The sequence below is a fragment of the Athene noctua genome, chromosome 17 (assembly GCF_965140245.1).
Source record: "Athene noctua chromosome 17, bAthNoc1.hap1.1, whole genome shotgun sequence".
NCBI classification, from domain to species: domain Eukaryota; kingdom Metazoa; phylum Chordata; class Aves; order Strigiformes; family Strigidae; genus Athene; species Athene noctua.
The window spans coordinates 11325649-11331673 of record NC_134053.1 but is presented as its reverse complement, the minus strand read 5'-3'; the positions used below and the strand labels follow the sequence as shown (position 1 = coordinate 11331673).

Below are 6025 nucleotides of genomic sequence, written 5' to 3'. Positions count from 1 at the left end.
CATCCAGGCATTTTGGGGATCTTTTTTTTTTTTTTTTTTTTTTTTTCCCCTGGGTAAACTCTTTGAATACTGCAAAAGGTTGTCAAGATTAACAGTGGTTCCAAACGCCATCTGGCTGGGACTGCTTCTGTGGGCTGTGTTTTCTATCAGTCTGCTGTTGGACCCAGCGGAAGTGTGTTCAGGAATCTAGAAAGTGGGCAGGATTTTTGCCCACCACCAGTCGTCCGCAACTGATAGTACGATGCTGGCACCGTTCCTTACCTGCTGTGGGTAGAAGTGTTTTCCTGGTGTGCATCCCTCCCTCCCCCAGCAGCGCACTGCAAGTTTAGCACATGCTTTTCCTCAGAGGGAATCGCTGCCATCCGACAGGATGGTAAAAACCAAAGCCTGGATCCCACCTCCAGCCCCTGAGATTTTGCAGGCAGTGGAGTCATGTCCCCAGTACAACCAGTGGCTCAACATGACCTTTCTGGAACTGGAGCCATGGGCTCACTTCTGTTCAGGACTGTCACCACACTGAAGTCAGGTGCCCAGGACGGACTGCAAGTCCTGCCCACAGAGCAGGAGTGTCTGGTTGCTGTAATGTGAGGGCACACAGCTCTAAGAACAGCCTGGGGTACCCATTTCCTTGTGCATCCACTAGATAAGTATCATCTGATGCATCTGCAGAAGAATCTGTTCTTGTCATGGGGTCCTCACTTGGGGGGAATGGGGATGCCCATGGCTCTTTGCTGTGCAGAGCCAGCAAGGTTCATTTTCCTTCTCAGCATTCCTCAGAGTTGTGAATGGGGATGGAGATGTGGGTGCTCTGCATCATTGCAGCCTCCTTCAAATACTCTACGGGTGACTTGAGTCTGGCCTGAAGAGACAGGGACAAAATGAGGCTGGACTCTAAAACAGCCTGGCCAATGCATCAATTTTGTCACAGTGCTTACACGGGTCTCTAACCACCATAGGCCAAATTCTGATAGCCCTTCTCAGAGTTTTATTCAGTGTTTGATCAGAAAAAAAGCCCCGACTGTCCATGTTATTCCCCTCCCTGTTCTAGCTAAAGCACCGGCAAGAGAGAAATTAGCATCGACAGATCCTGAGATATTGCTGAACCTGACTCAGGCTAATCCCATTTGGAGGGACTAGATGCTGAGTAAGGACTTCAGGATCTGGTCGGAGAGCTTTGAGAGAGGCTGTGTCAAGATAAAAATCACTTGTATGGGGTGCAGCATTATGGCTTCAGGAGTGTCACTGGGAGTAAAGGGACGAACAAAATCCACCTGGCTGAGAGCGATGGGTAAAGGTGTCAGTGGGGGGTTGTGTGGTGGCCTTTCCCCACTGTCTGGCAGCTGGACAGGCTGTCTTAGATCTGTGCTTCTGCCTGCTCTGTTCTGTGAGTGCGGCTGAAAGGAGAAGCAGCAATAGCAGGGTTTGCAAGCAAAGGATCAGTTTAATAGCGGAATGGCTTTGTATGGCTGAATTGTCTCACACCTTATCTCCAAGAGTCAGGAGAAGGAAACATAATCTGCAGTTTACACTTAGGCGGGGATGAGACCGTGTGCATTGTTCCGAGGTGGTGGGAGAACCAGGGCAAGCAAGCGGCTCAGAGGATAGCACTGTTACCAGGATACCTTCTCCCCTGTGTGTGACTTGAAAATATCCCACCATGGATCAAATCCTCTTAGCAAACAAACAGTTGCGGGAGCAGTTCAGCTGTCTCTGGTCTGTATGCTTTGAAACTGGAAACACTACAATAGCATGAATAATGGGAACTAATGAGAAACACACCAATGCTCCACTTGGTTTTACTGAAGGAGAATGGCTGGCTGGCAGCTCTTTGTAGACTAAGAGATAATCCTGCCCTATCTGTGTGTGCACTTTCAAAGGGCACATGACAGCGAGTGGTGTATTTCTGTAGCTAAAATAGTCAACAAGGTTTGCTGCATATAGTGGGAGGAGACAAGAGTTTGTTTGGGAAGAGAAGAGACTGCATCCTCTGGTCCTATGCAGCCCTAGGAGAGACAGCCAGTAGATGAGGATGCAAGACCTGGGCGAAAACAATCTACAGGAGTGTCCCCACCTTCCCTTTCCTCTTTGCTGCGGTGGCAAGGGCGCCTGAAAACTCCACAGGGAGATAGATCTGTTCATGAGCTTGTTGGGCAGGACAGAGGGGACTGCAGGGCCTCTCACAGCGACCACAGGCTGTGGTTTTGAGGCTTGGAAAGAGAATTCCTCCACCCCATCCCAGTGGATATATTAGCATCCCTCAGAAGGATATTAACTTGCTTCTAACTTGAACACAGGCATATATGGTGCTGCCAACTGCATCTAGCTGGGTGCAGCATGGCTGAGTTAGAGTTGTACCAAAAATCTCTCCTAAAATGAGAAATGGGAAAAATAGAAAGCAGAGATCCTCTCGCTATTCACTCAAATTCTGTGCTGTAAGCACATCTCCTTATTGTCATCCCAGTGTCCAGTAATGGGAACATTCCCAGCTCCTGGTCTTTAGGGCAGGTAAGGAGAGCTCAGGTCAGTGCCAGGAACAGAAGGGCAACTGTACTGGATCAGACTGCAGGTCTCTCTCCCTTGGGATCCTGATTAGCAGTGGTTAATAGAGGATGCCTAGCCAGGAGCAAAAGAACAGGGGGATGCAGGCTGGTGTGCCCTCCTTACCATCAGCCATCTGTAGTTTGGGAATTTCCTGAGGTGGGGATCTCTGCGTTTAATAGTCCTTTACGGGTTTTTTCTAAAACTTTTTTGAGACTGAGCAAATTTTGGTCATCCACAGCATCTTATGGCAGTGAGTTCTACTGTTCACATGTGTGTTGTTTGAAGAAGTAATTGCTTTGTTCTGAATCTGTCACTTACTGTTTTCGTTTGATGCTTTGTAGCTTAAATATTGGAAGAGGCAGCAGGCAGTCATTCCCTATTCATTTTCTCTAAGCCACTCTCGAATGATAAACTTCTGCTGTGTCCCCTCTCAGATTTTCAGGTTTCTGTTTCCCAGACTGAAGAGTCTTCCTCTTGTACAGAAGCCATTTCAGACCTTAGATCATCCTTAACTAGTTCCCTGCCCCTCCTCTAGTCATGCTGCAGCCTCTAGCGAACACGTGCAACAGCCATGGGCATGCAGATGCGCCCTGGAGCTACCTGATAGCACAGTAAGGTTTGTGGGTTTGCTCTGTCTGTCCCCTAGCACTCACTTGGCTTCTTGGATTGGTTTTTGATTGCCTTGGGCTGATGCTTTCATTGAACACTCCTGGCTTGCTCTTGCCATTGCACAGCATACTTAGTCCCCCATGACTTTCACCCATCATTAGACTGAAGAGGGGATAGTAATTGCTCACCCCTTACGAATTCACACTGGCAACTGTGGTCAGAGATTGCTAAGGCCTCTTTTGGTTTTTTTTGTATTGTCTCATCCCTATAGGGTCTGTGGCATCTGCAGCACTAGGCTGGGAAATTGGGCTCGTGTGCTGTGGCTGGGAAGGTCGTGGCTTCCTCCCCAGACACAACTGGAGGGTTGCCTCAAGTTTGCAGTGTATAACATGCCTCTGCCCTGTCTGGGCGGCGCTCAGTGCCACAGCACAGAGACTGCAGAGCTGGATCGCTGCAACCAGAGCTCCTGCCTCTGCCCTTCCCCTTGAAATACCCCGTGGTGCTCACGGTGTGACTGCAATTCCAATTGCCCCTGGGTGGGAGGACCCGGGCGCACACGCGCAGACACGCACTCACACACCCGTGCGCTCACCGAGGCTCTGTTGATTTGTATGCTGGTCAAGCTGGATCCGAATGACAGTCCTAATTATGTTTGTCTTGTATATGATGAAGGTTACATTTTTGACTGTTGTTGCTGGGCTGGAAATGTAATTGATTAATTTAGCGCTTAAGAAGGGAAAGAGGATTAAGGCGGTGGTGAGGCTGTGCTGCCAGACGCTGCATTGACTGCCTCACACTTTCACAGCTTCAGCTTTTGTTTGCCTTCAAACCAGCTTGTCTAAGCTCCCAAGTTGTTATTTCACATGGCTCTGAGCTTGTTGGCAGATCCCGCAAAGCCAAGCCTCCTGCAGGGAAGGGAGCTGTAGCCCTGGAGAGATACATGCAAAGAGCTAGTCCAGACTCCAGATTTAATTCCGTTATATCTGGGAGGCAAATGCACTTGCTGTTTGGTCATGATCTCTTCAAGAGGAAGTGTATGGGAGGAGCTCTGTAGCCCAAACACCTGTAAACTCTTGACTGAACAAAGCAGCAGAGACCTGGAGAAGTTTCACCTGTCCATGACAGTGCAGTTTCAGGGAATAAATCCCTTTAATGGTTGTGCAGAGTACATGGAAGTGGGGAGATAAAAGATGAACACAGCACCATGGGCTGTGGTCTTAAGGAGTTCCTGCAGCATCAGCAGCAACTGCATGCAGACAGGCACTGCAGAGACTCTGCACTTGATGGAGAAATGGAAGGAATAGTCCATGTAATATTAATTAGGTCTTAAGCTTTTTGATTCTTGCAGCTGAGGCTCTGTTTGCAGCTGGTGAGGCCCCTTGGTGGTGTGAGGCATGCATCTGTACAGTGATGGGTTTTAAAAATGGCAGAGTTCTGCTAAATAATTATGAGCACTGGTCTAGTCATTATTGGGCACATTAATCAAGTTCTAGCAGGGCCCACAAAACCAGATTTGTTGGCCTGTATATTGCCTGCATAGAGAATCTTAACAGCTTGTGATCTGTGGTCACAGTTAAATTGGACAACATTGCTGCAAGCACAGGGAAGGTCACCAGTCCGCTCCAGTGATGCATGACATTAACTTGACTTCTTAGCACAGGAGAATTCTGAGCTTCCACTACTTTCATGATGAATTAATTAGGTAGCTGAGGTACATGGAGGATTTCTGTTACCTCCATTCTGAGGGTCCATGCTGCACCCATTTCATGTAGATTAATTTTATCTTGGTTAAATTAAACCGGACTGTGAAGCTGGATGCTGTGAGGTTTGGACACAGAGTCTTGCACTGAACTGCTGCAGCGGCTGTAGTGCCTGGCAGAAAGGCAGAGCAAGCAGCTCTGAAAGCACCACCAGGGACATCTGTCACAGCTCTGGAAGCACTGGTGCTAGCCAGGCTCTGCACAAAGGCCTTACCCTTCCTGTCCCATCCTTCCCTCTCAGAAGTGTACCACACACCTCCCGTGTGGGGTATCTCTTCCAGCCCCGTGTGGGCTTTCAGAGGGAGGTGGTGGGAAGCCCTGACTCTTCTCACGTTCTGCCCCAGGCTCGCATTTCCCCACTCTTTCCCTCCACCTGCTCCACTTCTCCATTGCTGCCTGGTCCTGCCTGCTTTCCCCTGGCAGACTCACAAGAATCCCTACAGAAAGGGAAGGGAGAGGCACTGGGACCCACAGGAGGCCTTTCAAGGCAAGAGCACAAGGTCCCCTTTGTACCACCTTGTGCTTTTGTTCAGTCTGTAAAGGTGGGCAGTAAAGTAAGGAAAAGCAGAGCAAATGCAGTTAATGAAGCAAACGCTGGGAGGTGGCACCTCCAGGGCAGCCTGCGGTCCCAGGGGGCTGTTTGCTGTTCAGCCACCTGCCCTTGGGGCAATGCTTTCACAAGGCTGATGGAAGGCGTAGGGGAAGGCCCTGGGACCTCTCTGGGCATTACCATAGATTAGACCTTTTGAGAAGCTGCTCTAAGACGGGAGAAACAGTGGGGGAAAGCCCTGCAAGGATTTAAAATGCACCTTGCCCTGGGGCTTTCACATTTCCAGCTTCAGGAGGCAGAAACATCTGATCTTGTACTATGTCCCTCTGGGATAATTTTTTTTGTGTGTCTCACTGAAGTATTTCTAAGGAGCTTTTAGAAAACCTGGCTTAGAAGGGACCTCCACAGTTTAAGGGTATGGGCCGGAGTTACACTTTCATAAAAGAATTAAACCAACTTAAGCCCGTACAGGAGAGGCTGAAGGCAGCTCCTGGTGCTGCTAAACTGCTTTTGAAGTTTGAAACCACTAAGCGCACAGATTATATTGTCTCCAAGTGTCTTAGCA

General features: G+C 49.0%; 1 protein-coding gene across 1 annotated transcript in view; it reads left to right on the top strand.

The window, feature by feature from the left end:
* GGT1 (gamma-glutamyltransferase 1) overlaps positions 1–6025 on the top strand; it is a 46606-nt gene that overhangs the window by 2741 nt on the left and 37840 nt on the right. The window lies entirely within an intron of this gene.